Source organism: Rattus norvegicus, chromosome 9, assembly GCF_036323735.1.
Source record: "Rattus norvegicus strain BN/NHsdMcwi chromosome 9, GRCr8, whole genome shotgun sequence".
Classification (NCBI taxonomy): Eukaryota; Metazoa; Chordata; class Mammalia; order Rodentia; family Muridae; genus Rattus; species Rattus norvegicus.
Window position 1 is genome coordinate 107,611,778 of NC_086027.1, and position 16,083 is coordinate 107,627,860.

Here is a 16,083-nt window from a genome sequence, read left to right on the forward strand (position 1 = left end):
CTAAGGTCCCTCCATTTGAATCCTGCGAATCACTCACCTCCCATGTCTCTGGTACATTCTAGAGGGTCCTACCCTACCTCCCAAGGTTGCCTGTTTCCATTCATTCTGCTGGCTCTCAGGGCTTCAGTCTTGTTTCACCCCTCCCCAAATGAATACTGGATCATGTTCCCTTTTCCCATCCCTGTCTGGTCTTCCACCCAGGTCCCTTCCTTCCTCTGCCCCCATGGTTGCTTTCTCCTTCCCAAATGGGATTGAGGCATCCTCACTTTGGCCCTTCAGGGGAAAAGAATAAAAATGAAAGTTTGTGTGAAAGGGGATATTAATGTTATACTTCATTAAGAGAAAATAATCACAAAATTTAATATGTAGATTTACTAATGTGTTCTACAATGCTAGTAATATATACTAAGAAAATGAAAAAGATTTAGAAATGTAATCTAAATATAATGTTTCAGTTAAACTAAAACTTAAAATAAAATAAAGTCTGTGTAAAGTCTATGTTTATTTCAGAAAACCCTGGAATTCACATTGTTATCAGTGTTATATGACAACCTTCAAAAAGATGTTATTAGATTACCATTTCTTTGCATAGCATACTTATTTATTTTTAATTTTTCTGTCAGAAATGTTTAATTCATTTTTCTTGATGAAAATTTTTGGTAAAATCATAGGTCTCTCAAATTAGAAAATAAATAAGATCATTGCATCAATTTAGAACATACTCATCCCTGAGACTATTATAGCAGTTTATATTGCCTATAAATTAATATTAATGGTTCTGGTATATAAATACACACACACATACACACACACACACACACACACACACACACACATTGCACAAAGTTTAGGAGCACAAAGATTTTAGTTTTGACATGTTTTCCCTATAGCAGCTCTCCAGTGGTCATGGCATTTTCAGAAACAAGTTAAAGGGTTGGATAATCTTGAGCATTTTTGTTGCTATTCATTTGTTTGTTTGTTTGTCAAACACCAAGTCCAATAAGAAGACTGTCAACTTTATTTTTAAAATTTCTATAACTATAACATCTTTTTTATAAATTAAAACATGAACATTATTTTATAAGACCAAAGTTTTGATGATGTTTCAAATATGTACTTTAAAGTGTGAGGAAATTTTCTGCGACAGCCTCAGTTGTGTACCTGACATCCCTGGAAAGTTGGAACCTCATTTGCCAATGGACTGTCCAGTGGGAATATCGTTGTATATTTTCTAGATTGAACGGTTATGAGAGGAAGGAGGCCCCAGTGTACTGTGGGTGATGTCATGGCTTGGCACTTGGTTATCAGCTCTACGAAGAAGGTAAAAGAGCAAACCACTGAGCAACATGCCTCCAAGGCCTTTGCTTTAGTTCCTGATTCCATCTCCGCATCCAATTCCTGCTTTGGCCTCGCTGAAGGTGGGCTATAACCTGCAAATCAAAAACCAAGCCTATAAAGATACTACATAGGTCTGTGTAAAAAAGAAAATATCTAGAATTACAACATTCTTTGTTTCGTCAGCTTCTTTCTAACTACAGAGTGACATATTTACAAGTAGTCATATTAAAAATATCAGGTCATTGTTGACTAGTTCTAAAATTTGAAGGCATGAATTTTCTATCTGCTGTGTTTCTCTTTTCTGAAAATGAAGGGGAATATGTCTGTTTTGTGTGTACCTAGAAACTGAAAAAGAGAAAAATATGATGTCTTGTATCTTTAGGTATCAGAAAGTAGATTTGTTTGCTTCTGTCAAAAAATCCTAATGTGGCAAGATGTCGCAGGCCCTAACTCTTTATATCTCATAATAATGTAATCTTCACATCTGACAACATTTTTTTGAAGAATGGAAATACATCTGTGTAATCAGGATTTATCCAAATTTCATTATGAACAAAAAGAAAATTTTGAAAAGAAAATGATTCATCTCTAGTAGAATGAATCTCTTGGTCATACAGCTTTACTCCTGACCCCCTTCATCTGCTGTAAAATTGTGGGTTTCATTGACAAATGCACGAGGGGTGCATAGGGAGAGGTGCAGGCATATCCAAAGGGAAAAAATGAGAGATGGGAGTAGGATGTGTAATCATAAAACAAGGGAAGTATGTTGTGGAGGTTGAAGTCAAATAAATCTTCAGAAATGCAGAATGACAGCTAGAGGGTTTCTTTCCTAAATATTCCTCATCCTGGCCAAAAAAAAAATGCCCTGCTCAAACTCAAACTCTAAAGAGATAAATACAGATACTTTGTACTGAACTTGGGGTCGTTACCTTGAAACTGTAAAATAATAACAACTTACAGCATTTCTGCTGCCTAGACTGGAGTGACAGTAAGTCTGTATGGCCATGACAAAAAAGAAATAGACTATTGATTTCATTTTGTGAGCCCTCTAAACAAGAGGATTAGATCACCACAGAGATGATTTTGAAGATGGCTTGCCTAGAGATCCAACCTGTAGTGTACTGGAACAGGAAGATGAAGAAAATGATGACTTTTGACAGAAAATGAAGGGGAGATAAAGGATGCATAATGTTCAGGACAGCCTATCAATGTGAAGCTAAAGGTTGGCTCTCTGTTAAATGAAGTATAAAAGCATTCACATTGGGAAATTTTTTACTTCAAGGTACAAACTATTGCATGAGCTCCCTGTGCCTAGTTCATACATACGATTTACCACAGAGGAGAAGATTAATTTCTGGGGTACAATTCAGAATGAATTTCATTTCTTGGCAGAAAATGAACCCTAACCCAGAAAGTACTAGAAACCTTATATTGGTGTCTGCTTTGAGTTAACCCATAGAGCTGGCATTGTATAATGTGAATTTTCAGCTGAAGGCTTCTTTATTTCCACCTCAAGTGTTTTGCTCTCGGTTCTGTTTCTGTACAAACCCTCTGTGTTAGGAAAATCTTCATACTGTGAGTCATCAGTCATTTTGATTACCGCCAAGTATACCCATTACCCTAAAGTGAGAAAAATAATATATCACACATGACAAATTCAAACCCGAGCTAGCCGAAAGCGATATAACAATAGCTCAATTAACCTGCGGATGCTTATGGCAGATATGTGCTTTTCTTAGGTGGGGCATAGAAACCACAGCATTTCAGGAAAAGACTCATTTTAAACGGATCAATGTAAAGCAGCTTTACAGAGAGACATTGATTGTTTTCTTTTACTGCTGAATTGCCACAATATTTCCCCCATTAATTTTAAGCACGGCTGTGCACGTTACTTTCAGGAAAAGGATATGATTTTTTTAAAAAATTGTTTAATTAAAGACCCAAGGGGATGAATTCACCCTCCCGAAAATTAAGTGTTTATAGTAAGTTATTAGCTCTGTTACTACATCGGATTTCGCCTAATTCTTTGTTTAATTTCTTTTGTTCTCAAAGTCTCAGGTGAAGTTTACAGTAGAAAACGAAAATATGAGTTTGCATACAAAAATACTATTACACACATCTCAGAAGTCATATCCTACTCTATGACCATATTATTTTCTCTACCAGGAAATCTACTTAGCGATATCTTTAAAAGACTCATTTTTTTTTTTTTTGTTCCTTCATGATGAATCGGTTATCACCTAGGTGCTTTACCATCCATATGAAAACAACGAGATAACTTCAACTCTCATTCTTTTCAATAGACTATGTTTACCATGAATATGAGGTTTTGTGTGTGTGTGTGTGTGGTTGTGTGTGCGCATGTGTGTGTGAATGCACACATATTCAATATGATTGCCATTAGAAATATGTTGTGATATGAGTCCCCAACACATATACAGCAGAGGGCTGCTGGGTCTTACCTCAGTGAGAGAGGATGCACAAAATCCTCAAGAGATTTAAGGCCACAGGGAATGGGGAGGTCTGGTGGGGTGGAGGCGGCGGGTGGGGCCATTCTCTTGGAGACTGGGGGTAGGGGAGAGGTATGGGATGTGGAACAGTCAGAGGGCAGACGTGGACGGGGATAAAGACTAGGCCATAAAAAAAAAATTAAAGACTAGAAAAAGAAATATGTTGGACAAGAGCGATATCTCAGTCATGAAGTCAGTAAAATGCTCTCCTGCGCACTGTAAAGTGGGCACTGCATTGAGGCTGAGGTAGATGTAGCCCGAGAACTCAGCGACCCAGTCTAGTCGAATTGACACGTGTCAGGCTCAGCGACCCAATCTCAAACAGCAAGTTGGAGAGTGAGAGCAGAATATATCTGACGGTTTTGTCTTCTACATGCGTGGACTTACATGTGGAAGTAGACTTGATACATACACACTGACACACACACACACACACACACATGTATGTGTCTGTATATGTACTAACATACATATATGTATATAAATAGATACATAAAATTAGATGCAAAAATGCACACACACACACACACACACACACACAGAGAGAGAGAGAGAGAGAGAGAGAGAGAGAGACCTATAGTTATTTATAGTATACAGACACAAGAAAAAAGAATGATAATTTAAAGTGCTAAAACATCAGGCCAAACTTTGGATTTTATTAATTTCCTAATACCTGGGCAAAGGTCCTGGGTGCACCATTTTTTAACCTTCATCACATTTTCATCTCATTGTTTAGCATTTAGGTTTCACTTTCTACATTAATTACAATATTATCTTACTACAAGCCCTCATTTACCTCAATGAGTGATTCTTTTTCGTTAACTTTAATGACAACTGCTCCTTAGTAGCATTTTAAACCAAAGTCAGGCCCGCTGGCTCCATAAAGTAGACTGATTTCCTGAGAGGTATACATGTATGACTATGTCTTAAGAACTGTAGACCACAAAACTTCTTTTTCTTCAGAATTTTACCTTTTTCTGATTTTTTTTTTATTAACTTGAGTATTTCTTATATACATTTCGAGTGTTATTCCCTTTCCCGGTTTCCGGGCAAACATCCCCCTCCCCCCTCCCCTTCCTTATGGGTGTTCCCCTCCGAACCCTCCCCCCATTGCCACCCTCCCCCCATAGACTAGTTCACTGGGGGTTCAGTCTTAGCAGGACCCAGGGCTTCCCCTTCCACTGGTGCTCTCACTAGGATATTCATTGCTACCTATGGGGTCAGAGTCCAGGGTCAGTCCATGTATAGTTTTTAGGTAGTGGCTTAGTCCCTGGAAGCTCTGGTTGCTTGGCATTGTTGTACTTTTGGGGTCTCGAGCCCCTTCAAGCTCTTTCAGTTCTTTCTCTGATTCCTTCAATAGGGGACCTATTCTCAGTTCAGTGGTTTGCTGCTGGCATTTGCCTCTGTATTTGCTGTATTCTGGCTGTGTCTCTCAGGAGCGATCTACATCCGGCTCCTGTCGGTATGCACTTCTTTGCTTCATCCATCTTGTCTAATTGGGTGGCTCTATATGTATGGGCCACATGTGGGGCAGGCTCTGAATGGGTGTTCCTTCAGTATCTGTTTTAATCTTTGCCTCTCCCTTCCCTGCCAAGGGTATTCTTTTTCCTCATTTAAAGAAGGAGTGAAGCATTCACATTTTGATCATCCGTCTTGAGTTTCGTTTGTTCTAGAGATCTAGGGTAATTCAAGCATTTGGGCTAATAGCCACTTATCAATGAGTGCATACCATGTATGTCTTTCTGTGATTGGGTTAGCTCACTCAGGATGATATTTTCCAGTTCCAACCATTTGCCTACGAATTTCATAAACTCGTTGTTTTTGATAGCTGAGTAATATTCCATTGTGTAGATGTACCACATTTTCTGTATCCATTCCTCTGTTGAAGGGCATCTGGGTTCTTTCCATTTTCTGGCTATTATAAATAAGGCGGCGATGAACATAGTGGAGCACGTGTCTCTTTTATATGTTGAGGCATCTTTTGGGTATATGCCCAAGAGAGGTATAGCTGGATCCTCAGGCAGTTCAATGTCCAATTTTCTGAGGAACCTCCAGACTGATTTCCAGAATGGTTTTACCAGTCTGCAATCCCACCAACAATGGAGGAGTGTTCCTCTTTCTCCACATCCTCGCCAGCATCTGCTGTCACCTGAGTTTTTGATCTTAGCCAATCGCACTGGTGTGAGGTGAAATCTCAGGGTTGTTTTGATTTGCATTTCCCTTATGACTAAAGATGTTGAACATTTCTTTAGGTGTTTCTCAGCCATTCGGCATTCCTCAGCTGTGAATTCTTTGTTTAGCTCTGAACCCCATTTTTTAATAGGGTTATTTGTTTCCCTGCGGTCTAACTTCTTGAGTTCTTTGTATATTTTGGATATAAGGCTTCTATCTGTTGTAGGATTGGTAAAGATCTTTTCCCAATCTGTTGGTTGCCGTTTTGTCCTAACCACAGTGTCCTTTGCCTTACAGAAGCTTTGCAGTTTTATGAGATCCCATTTGTCGATTCTTGATCTTAGAGCATAAGCCATTGGTGTTTTGTTCAAGAAATTTTTTCCAGTGCCCATGTGTTCCAGATGCTTCCCTAGTTTTTCTTCTATTAGTTTGAGTGTGTCTGGTTTGATGTGGAGGTCCTTGATCCACTTGGACTTAAGCTTTGTACAGGGTGATAAGCATGGATCGATCTGCATTCTTCTACATGTTGCCCTCCAGTTGAACCAGCACCATTTGCTGAAAATGCTATCTTTTTTCCATTGGATGGTTTTGGCTCCTTTGTCAAAAATCAAGTGACCATAGGTGTGTGGGTTCATTTCTGTGTCTTCAATTCTATTCCATTGGTCTATCTCTCTGTCTCTGTACCAATACCATGCAGTTTTTATCACTAGTGCTCTGTAATACTGTTTGAGTTCAGGGATAGTGATTCCCCCTGAAGTCCTTTTATTCTTGAGGATAGTTTTAGCTATCCTGGGTTTTTTGTTATTCCAGATGAATTTGCAAATTGTTCTGTCTAACTCTTTGAAGAATTGGATTGGTATTTTGATGGGGATTGCATTGAATCTGTAGATTGCTTTTGGTAAAATGGCCATTTTTACTATATTAATCCTGCCAATCCATGAGCATGGGAGATCTTTCCATCTTCTGAGGTCTTCTTCAATTTCTTTCCTCAGTGTCTTGAAGTTCTTTTTTTTTTTTTTTTTGGTTCTTTTTTTTTTTTTTTTCAGAGCTGGGGACCGAACCCAGGACCTTGCGCTTCCTAGGCAAGCGCTCTACCACTGAGCTAAATCCCCAACCCCTTGAAGTTCTTATTGTACAGATCTTTTACTTGCTTGGTTAAAGTCACGCCGAGGTACTTTATATTATTTGGGTCTATTATGAAGGGTGTCGTTTCCCTAATTTCTTTCTTGGCTTGTTTCTCTTTTGTATAGAGGAAGGCAAATGATTTATTTGAGTTAATTTTATACCCAGCCACTTTGCTGAAGTTGTTTATCAGCTTTAGTAGTTCTCTGGTGGAACTTTTGGGATCACTTAAATATACTATCATGTCATCTGCAAATAGTGATATTTTGACCTCTTCTTTTCCGATCTGTATCCCTTTGATCTCCTTTTGTGGTCTGATTGCTCTGGCTAGAACTTCAAGAACTATATTGAATAAGTAGGGAGAGAGTGGGCAGCCTTGTCTAGTCCCTGATTTTAGTGGGATTGCTTCAAGTTTCTCTCCATTTAGTTTAATGTTAGCAACTGGTTTGCTGTATATGGCTTTTACTATGTTTAGGTATGGGCCTTGAATTCCTATTCTTTCCAGGACTTTTATCATGAAGGGGTGTTGAATTTTGTCAAATGCTTTCTCAGCATCTAATGAAATGATCATGTGGTTCTTTTCTTTCAGTTTGTTTATATAATGGATCACGTTGATGGTTTTCCGTATATTAAACCATCCCTGCATGCCTGGGATGAAGCCTACTTGATCATGGTGGATTATTGTTTTGATGTGCTCTTGAATTCGGTTTGCCAGAATTTTATTGAGTATTTTTGCGTCGATATTCATAAGGGAAATTGGTCTGAAGTTCTCTTTCTTTGTTGTGTCTTTGTGTGGTTTAGGTATAAGAGTAATTGTGGCTTCGTAGAAGGAATTCGGTAGGGCTCCATCTGTTTCAATTTTGTGCAATAGTTTGGATAATATTGGTATGAGGTCTTCTATGAAGGTTTGATAGAATTCTGCACTAAACCCGTCTGGACCTGGGCTCTTTTTGGTTGGGAGACCTTTAATGACTGCTTCTATTTCCTTAGGAGTTATGGGGTTGTTTAACTGGTTTATCTGTTCCTGATTTAACTTCGATACCTGGTATCTGTCTAGGAAATTGTCCATTTCCTGAAGATTTTCAAATTTTGTTGAATATAGGTTTTTATAGTAAGATCTGATGATTTTTTGAATTTCCTCCGAATCTGTAGTTATGTCTCCCTTTTCATTTCTGATTTTGTTAATTTGGACACACTCTCTGTGTCCTCTCGTTAGTCTGGCTAAGGGTTTATCTATCTTGTTGATTTTCTCAAAGAACCAACTTTTGGTTCTGTTGATTCTTTCTATGGTCCTTTTTGTTTCTACTTGGTTGATTTCAGCTCTGAGTTTGATTATTTCCTGCCTTCTACTCCTCCTGGGTGTATTTGCTTCTTTTTGTTCTAGAGCTTTTAGGTGTGCTGTCAAGCTGCTGACATATGCTCTTTCCTGTTTCTTTCTGCAGGCACTCAGCGCTATGAGTTTTCCTCTTAGCACAGCTTTCATTGTGTCCCATAAGTTTGAGTATGTTGTATCTTCATTTTCATTAAATTCTAAAAAGTTTTTAATTTCTTTCTTTATTTCTTCCTTGACCAGGTTATCATTGAGTAGAGCATTGTTCAATTTCCACGTATATGTGGGCATTCTTCCCTTATTGTTATTGAAGACCAGTTTTAGGCCGTGGTGGTCCGATAGCACGCATGGGATTATTTCTATCTTTCTGTACCTGTTGAGGCCCGTTTTTTGACCAATTATATGGTCAATTTTGGAGAAAGTACCATGAGGAGCTGAGAAGAATGTATATCCTTTTGTTTTAGGATAGAATGTTCTATAAATATCCATTAAGTCCATTTGGCTCATGACTTCTCTTAGTCTGTCGACATCACTGTTTAATTTCTGTTTCCATGATCTGTCCATTGATGAGAGTGGGGTGTTGAAATCTCCCAATATTATTGTGTGAGGTGCAATGTGTGTTTTGAGCTTTAGTAAGGTGTCTTTTACGTATGTAGGTGCCTTTGTATTTGGGGCATAGATATTTAGGATTGAGAGTTCATCTTGGTGGATTTTTCCTTTGATGAATATGAAGTGTCCTTCCTTATCTTTTTTGATGACTTTTAATTGAAAATTGATTTTATTTGATATTAGAATGGCTACTCCAGCTTGCTTCTTCTGACCATTTGCTTGGAAAGTTGTTTTCCAGCCTTTCACTCTGAGGTAGTGTCTGTCTTTGTCTCTGAGGTGTGTTTCCTGTAGGCAGCAGAATGCAGGGTCCTCGTTGCGTATCCAGTTTGTTAATCTATGTCTTTTTATTGGGGAGTTGAGGCCATTGATATTGAGAGATATTAAGGAATAGTGATTATTGCTTCCCGTTATATTCATATTTGGATGTGAGGTTATGGTTGTGTGCTTTCATTCTCTTTGTTTTGTTGCCAAGATGATTAGTTTCTTGCTTCTTCTAGGGTATAGCTTGCCTCCTTATGTTGGGCTTTACCATTTATTATCCTTTGTAGTGCTGGATTTGTAGAAAGATATTGTGTAAATTTGGTTTTGTCATGGAATATCTTGGTTTCTCCATCAATGTTAATTGAGAGTTTTGCTGGATACAGTAACCTGGGCTGGCATTTGTGTTCTCTTAGGGTCTGTATAACATCAGTCCAGGATCTTCTGGCCCTCATAGTTTCTGGCGAGAAGTCTGGTGTGATTCTGATAGGTCTCCCTTTATATGTTACTTGACCTTTTTCCCTTACTGCTTTTAATATTCTTTCTTTATTTTGTGCGTTTGGTGTTTTGACAATTATGTGACGGGAGGTGTTTCTTTTCTGGTCCAATCTATTTGGAGTTCTGTAGGCTTCTTGTATGTCTATGGGTATCTCTTTTTTTAGGTTAGGGAAGTTTTCTTCTATGATTTTGTTGAAGATATTTACTGGTCCTTTGAGCTGGGAGTCTTCACTCTCTTCTATACCTATTATCCTTAGGTTTGATCTTCTCATTGAGTCCTGGATTTCCTGTATGTTTTGGACCAGTAGCTTTTTCCGCTTTACATTATCTTTGACAGTTGAGTCAATGATTTCTATGGAATCTTCTGCTCCTGAGATTCTCTCTTCCATCTCTTGTATTCTGTTGGTGAAGCTTGTATCTACAGCTCCTTGTCTCTTCTTTTGTTTTTCTATATCCAGGGTTGTTTCCATGTGTTCTTTCTTGATTGCTTCTATTTCCATTTTTAATTCCTTCAACTGTTTGATTGTGTTTTCCTGGAATTCTTTCAGGGATTTTTGCGATTCCTCTCTGTAGGCTTCTACTTGTTTATTAATGTTTTCCTGTGTTTCCCTAAGTGTGTTCATGTCTTTCTTGAAGTCCTCCAGCATCATGATCAAATATGATTTTGAAACTAGATCTTGCTTTTCTGGTGTGTTTGGATATTCCATGTTTGTTTTGGTGGGAGAATTGGGCTCCGATGTTGGCATGTAGTCTTGGTTTCTGTTGCTTGGGTTCCTGCGCTTGCCTCTCGCCATCAGATTATCTCTAGTGTTACTTTGTTCTGCTATTTCTGACAGTGGCTAGACTGTCCTATAAGCCTGTGTGTCAGGAGTGCTGTAGACCTGTTTTCCTCTCTTTCAGTCAGTTATGGGGACAGAGTGTTCTGCTTTCAGGCGTGTAGTTTTTCCTCTCTACAGGTCTTCAGCTGTTCCTGTGGGCCTGTGTCTTGAGTTCACCAGGCAGCTTTCTTGCAGCAGAAAATTTGGTCTTACCTGTGGTCCCGAGGCTCAGGTTCGCTCGTGGGGTGCTGCCCAGGGGCTCTCTGCAGCAGCAGCAACCAGGAAGACCTGTGCCGCCCCTTCTGGGAGCTTCAGTGCACCAGGGTTCCAGATGGTCTTTGGCTTTTTCCTCTGGCGTCCGAGATGTGTGTGCAGGGAGCAGTCTCTTCTGGTTTCCCAGGTTTTCTGCCTCTCTGAAGGTTTAGCTCTCCCTCCCACGGGATTTGGGTGCAGAGAACTGTTTATCCGGTCTGTTTCCTTCAGGGTCCGGTGGTGTCTCTGGCAGGGGTCCTGCCGCTCCTGGGCCCTCCCCCACGGGAGCCCAGAGGCCTTATACAGTTTCCTCTTGGGCCAGGGATGTGGGCAGGGGTGAGCAGTGTTGGTGGTCTCTTCCGCTCTGCAACCTCAGGAGTGCCCACCTGACCAGGCGGTTGGGTCTCTCTCTCACCGAGTCTGGGACTGATTTTTTTTTTTAATATTTCTTTCCTTCTGGGCTGGCTAAGCTTACTTTTTGTCCTTGGTCATTTACAAAAGAGGATGCACTACCTATTTAAACAGCTCTTTTCAGCTTCAAACCTGAAAAATATTTAACTAAACATTTTGCGGCTAATTGATCTTGATTCCCTTTAATATAATGAAGATGGTCATGAACCTATGCATGGTGATTGCAACACCAGTCAACCCCAAACCTTCAATGCCAAAATAGGGAAACTAAAGCAAGGTCGCATAGTGTCAATTGCAGTCCTTGTGTCAGAGAGAACACACAACCCTACCCTATCTTGAACACTAAGGTATAAACGTCCTTACTCATGGTCAGAATGGCCTGACATATGAGGTAATCATGAATGACTATACAGACAGGACTGACATTTAGAACTTAATTAAGAAAGAAACAGTCAAAGGGAATTAACTTTCTGAGACACCCAAAGGCCTGAAGTTTCTGTCTTTGCTATGAACTGTGAGAGTTATTTCTCAGACCCAGCTTTGCCTTGACAAAAAATTATAAGAAGAGATGCCCTTGGAGACATGTCTCTGTATTTCCTCCTCTGTCATGACTTCCAGGAGAAGGATATTCCGGTTATACAAAAACCCATAAAGCATCCACTCTTTCCTTATTAGGTGTTAGCATTAGAACCAACCCCTCTTTTTTTTATCTGACACATAATGATTCCTCTCATTCGTTGTAAATAATATGATTACAATTATTTGTACCATTCTTAAAGAGATAGAAGCGCATGTTCCTGTACATGAGGTAACTTGTTACTGGTTGGTGTTTGATAATCATTCTGTCCTCACAAAATGCTGGATTCAAACAATGACAGTTGTGTGAGGCAAATGCATGATGTTTGCATTTAGGTGGCTGTATTTTCCCCTATAAAAGCCAATATCCTTCATCTAATTAGCCTATTTTCACTACTAGAGTCTCAGAATATAGAATTCAATGGTCTATTTTCTAAACTTTCAATGTTCAGGAACCAAGAGGTATAAATTTCAGAATTCTGTTGCTCATTAATCATCTGTACCTGGAGATGAACGAATGCTCTGATTAGAGATGTTTTGGCCAAAGGCACATATCCAAAGTACAACTATGGTTTAGTACATGTTACAGAAAATTAAGCATAAAGTTTTGAATGAAAAAGACTCCATATGTATCCAGATGCTGTGGCACAAGCCTCTAAGTCCAACATTTGGGTGGATCAGAAGTTATTATTTGATTTCTGAACTGAAGGCAAACGTATATGCATGGTCTTTTCTATGAAATACATCTTTCCCTGTACCTTTCCTTTCCTTTGGTCCCTTAACTTCTTGACTCATTCTTTCCTTCTTCTGCCCACAGCCTGCATTTGTCAAGTTCTATTCATAGCTCAGCATTGGTTGCTTCCACAAATAATGCACCACATAACACTGCTCCCCAAATAAAACCTCAATAGTAACTACTGAGTAACAAATAGTAACTATTTCCTTTTTCTCCACAAATATTTTCACAATTATGCCACATATTTCTGCTTTGAGTTGTCTTGATTAATTTCTATGGTATAATAAAATGTTTGAGACTGAGTATTTTGTAAATGACAGAATTACACCAATATCACAACTCTAGAGGCAGAGGGTTTAAAGGAACTGTATCTGGTTGAGGGCCCCATTCTCAGTCACTATAAGGCAGATGGCATCATAACAAGGTATCTAATAGAAGGCAAGGGAGGTGAGTAGGCACTTGAAAAAGAGAGCAGAAAGGGAGGTCAGAACATTTTTAATGACTTACTCTTGCAAACAATCTCACTGTCATGGAAATTACAGTACATAAGGATTTAGTCTTTCAAGTGCCACCCTAACAAGACTTTATTTCTTTTCCTTATTCAATTTACTTACCAATCATTGTCCCCACTCCCAGTCCCTCCTTCCACAGTCCTTTCTCTCATTTCCCCACCCATTTTCCTCTGAGAGAGGGGAGACCCCCAAACTGGATACCCACCCATTCTGGCACATCAGATCTCTGCAAGTCTATGTTTTTCTCCCACTGATGTCAGACAACACAGCTGAGTTAGGGGAAAGGGTTCCACAGCCAGGCAACAGCTTTAGGAATAGCCCCTGCTCTAGTTGTTCAGACCCTCATGAAGAATGAGTTTCATGGGGGGTTGGGGATTTAGCTCAGTGGTAGAGCGCTTGCCTAGGAAGCGCAAGGCCCTGGGTTCGGTCCCCAGCTCCGAAAAAAAAAAAAAAGAAAAGAAAAAAAAAAAAAAAAGAAAAAAAAAAAAAAAAAGAATGAGTTTCATATCTTCTACATGAGTGTGGGGGGGCCTAGTTCAAGCACATGTATGGTATTTGATTGGTGGTTCAATCTCTGAGAGCTCCAAGGGTCAAGCTTAGTTGACTCGGTCTTCCTGTGGAGTTTCTATCTCCTTCAGGGTCATCGATCTTTCCCCACCTCTTTGATATGATTTCCCAAGCTGCATCCATTGTTTGCTCTGCATCTGTCTGAGTCAGATGCTGGGTGAAACCCTTAGAATACAGCCATGCTGGTCTTCTGTCTGCAAGTATAACAGAATATCATTAGTAGAGTCAGGGATTGCTGCTTGATCACGGGATGGATATCTGGATGGGCTACTTATTGCTTGGTTATTCCCTTCATTCTGTGGGCCATCATTCATCCCTGCATTTTTTTTTCAGGAAGAGTAAATGTGGAGTTGCAAGTTTTGAGGATGGGTTGGCTCCAGTGAGGTTCCTGCCTGGCTATAAAAGATGACCTCTTTAGGTTCTATACCCCCATTGTTTTAAATCTCTGCTGATAGAGGGCTAATATCCAAATTTTACAAAGAACTCAAGAAGTTAGATACCAACAATTTGAATAACTCAATTTAAAAGTGGGGTACAAAGCTAAACCGAGAATTCTCAACAGAGGAATAGTGAATGGTAGAGAAGCATTTAATTCTCTGGTCCAAATTCCTTACTCATAAGGGAAATGCAAATCACAGCTACTCTGAGATTCTATGTTTCACTAGTTAGAATTGCTAAGATCATAAACTCATGTAACAGCTCATGCTGATGATAATATGGAGAAATGGGAACATTCTTCCATTGCTAGTGTGAGTGTAAACTTGAACAAAAACTTTGAAAATCAATTTGGTGTTTTCTCAGAAAATGGGGAATAGTTCTATGTCAAGATCCAGCTATACCACTCATAGGAATATGTCCAAAGGATGTCCCTGCTATATCACAGGGATGCTTGCTCATAGCAGTTTTATTCTTAATAGCCAGAAACTGAAAACAACATAGATATGCCTCAAATAAAAATTTGAAAAAGAAATTGTGATATATCTACACAATGGAATACTATTCAGCTATTTAAAAAGGGCATTATGAATTTTGCAGGAAAATGAATGGAACTTGAGAATATCATCCTGAGTGAGGCAACCCATATCCTAACAGTTCTTAATACCATGACTTGGTAGATAAAATTTCAACAGGAGTGTTGGTAGGAATTAACCATATTCTAACCAGAGCGACATGACATTTTTTTAATTTAATTTTTCATGGTAAACCTAAAGCTTGTTCAATGATCTAGGCCTTCACCATTTCAACAATAGTGAGTCCATTCTTCGGATTTTCTTCATTCCTTTTACATTTCTTTTGCTTACTAAGATTTAGCCTATAGCCATGAATCCTTCTAAAGGCAAAATTAATCAGGGAAATAGATGAACCCTTTTCCTATCCATGTCTAATTGTTTTCAGCCTCATTTGGGTACAGACCTCACATAAGAAACTGAAGCTGTTCTTAGCATGGGGTTGAGATGGCTATGGCAAAACCTGAATATAGTATCCCATGGTTTTTCTCCCTATCTTCTGTCTTCTGTTTTGTTTTTGAACCTTCTTCAGTGATGTTCTATGCATTGAGAGGTTGGTTTATAATGTCCTCTTCATAGCTGAGCATGCTTGATTCTCAGTGCTTTGAATAACTTTGTGTCTCTGATTTCATATTCTTTCTCTGCAAAGAGAAGCCTCGCTGATTAATAAAGTGACCTTTGTGGATATAAACATAAATATCTTAATGGCTATTCGATGTCATGTCAATTAGCTGAAGAACTATAGAAACTTCTCTTCTTTGGCCTAAGACCTCCTCAAGCGTATGTCTTTTGTTGTTTGTTTGTTGTTTGTCTTTTTGTTTGTTTTGTTTTTGTTTTTGTTTTTTTAAGCTTCAATATATATCAGAAATAAATTTCTTCCTATGGAGCAAGTCTCAGATCCAATAGAGTAGTTGTTACTGTCTTCCCTCCCTCAACCATACCGTTCATACCATTATTGCACCAAGTGGTACACCCCGTTTGAAAGGCTGATACTTTAGTCCATAGGATTCACAGGTAGATAAGAATACTGATGAGTTTTTAGCCACAGGAGCTGTTCTGCATGGCATCTTTGGCACTGGTAAGGCTAGCTTGCAGGGAAGTAGTTTTCATCTTGGTTCCAGTTTGGTTTCTGTATGCCTTGCAACAAAGATTTGTAGTTTCTTTAACACTAGGACTTTTTAATTTAGTTCTGATAGGCAACCCAACAGAAAGAACTTGGTTTAGGGGTTCATTCTGGGTCCTCCTTAATCAATGGCTCAGTTTATAAGTTAGTATCTTATCCCTGTCACTGCAAAAATTGATCTAGAGCATCTTGATCTAACCCTACAGAGCATGTCCCTAACATATTTTAATTGGCTTCTACATTA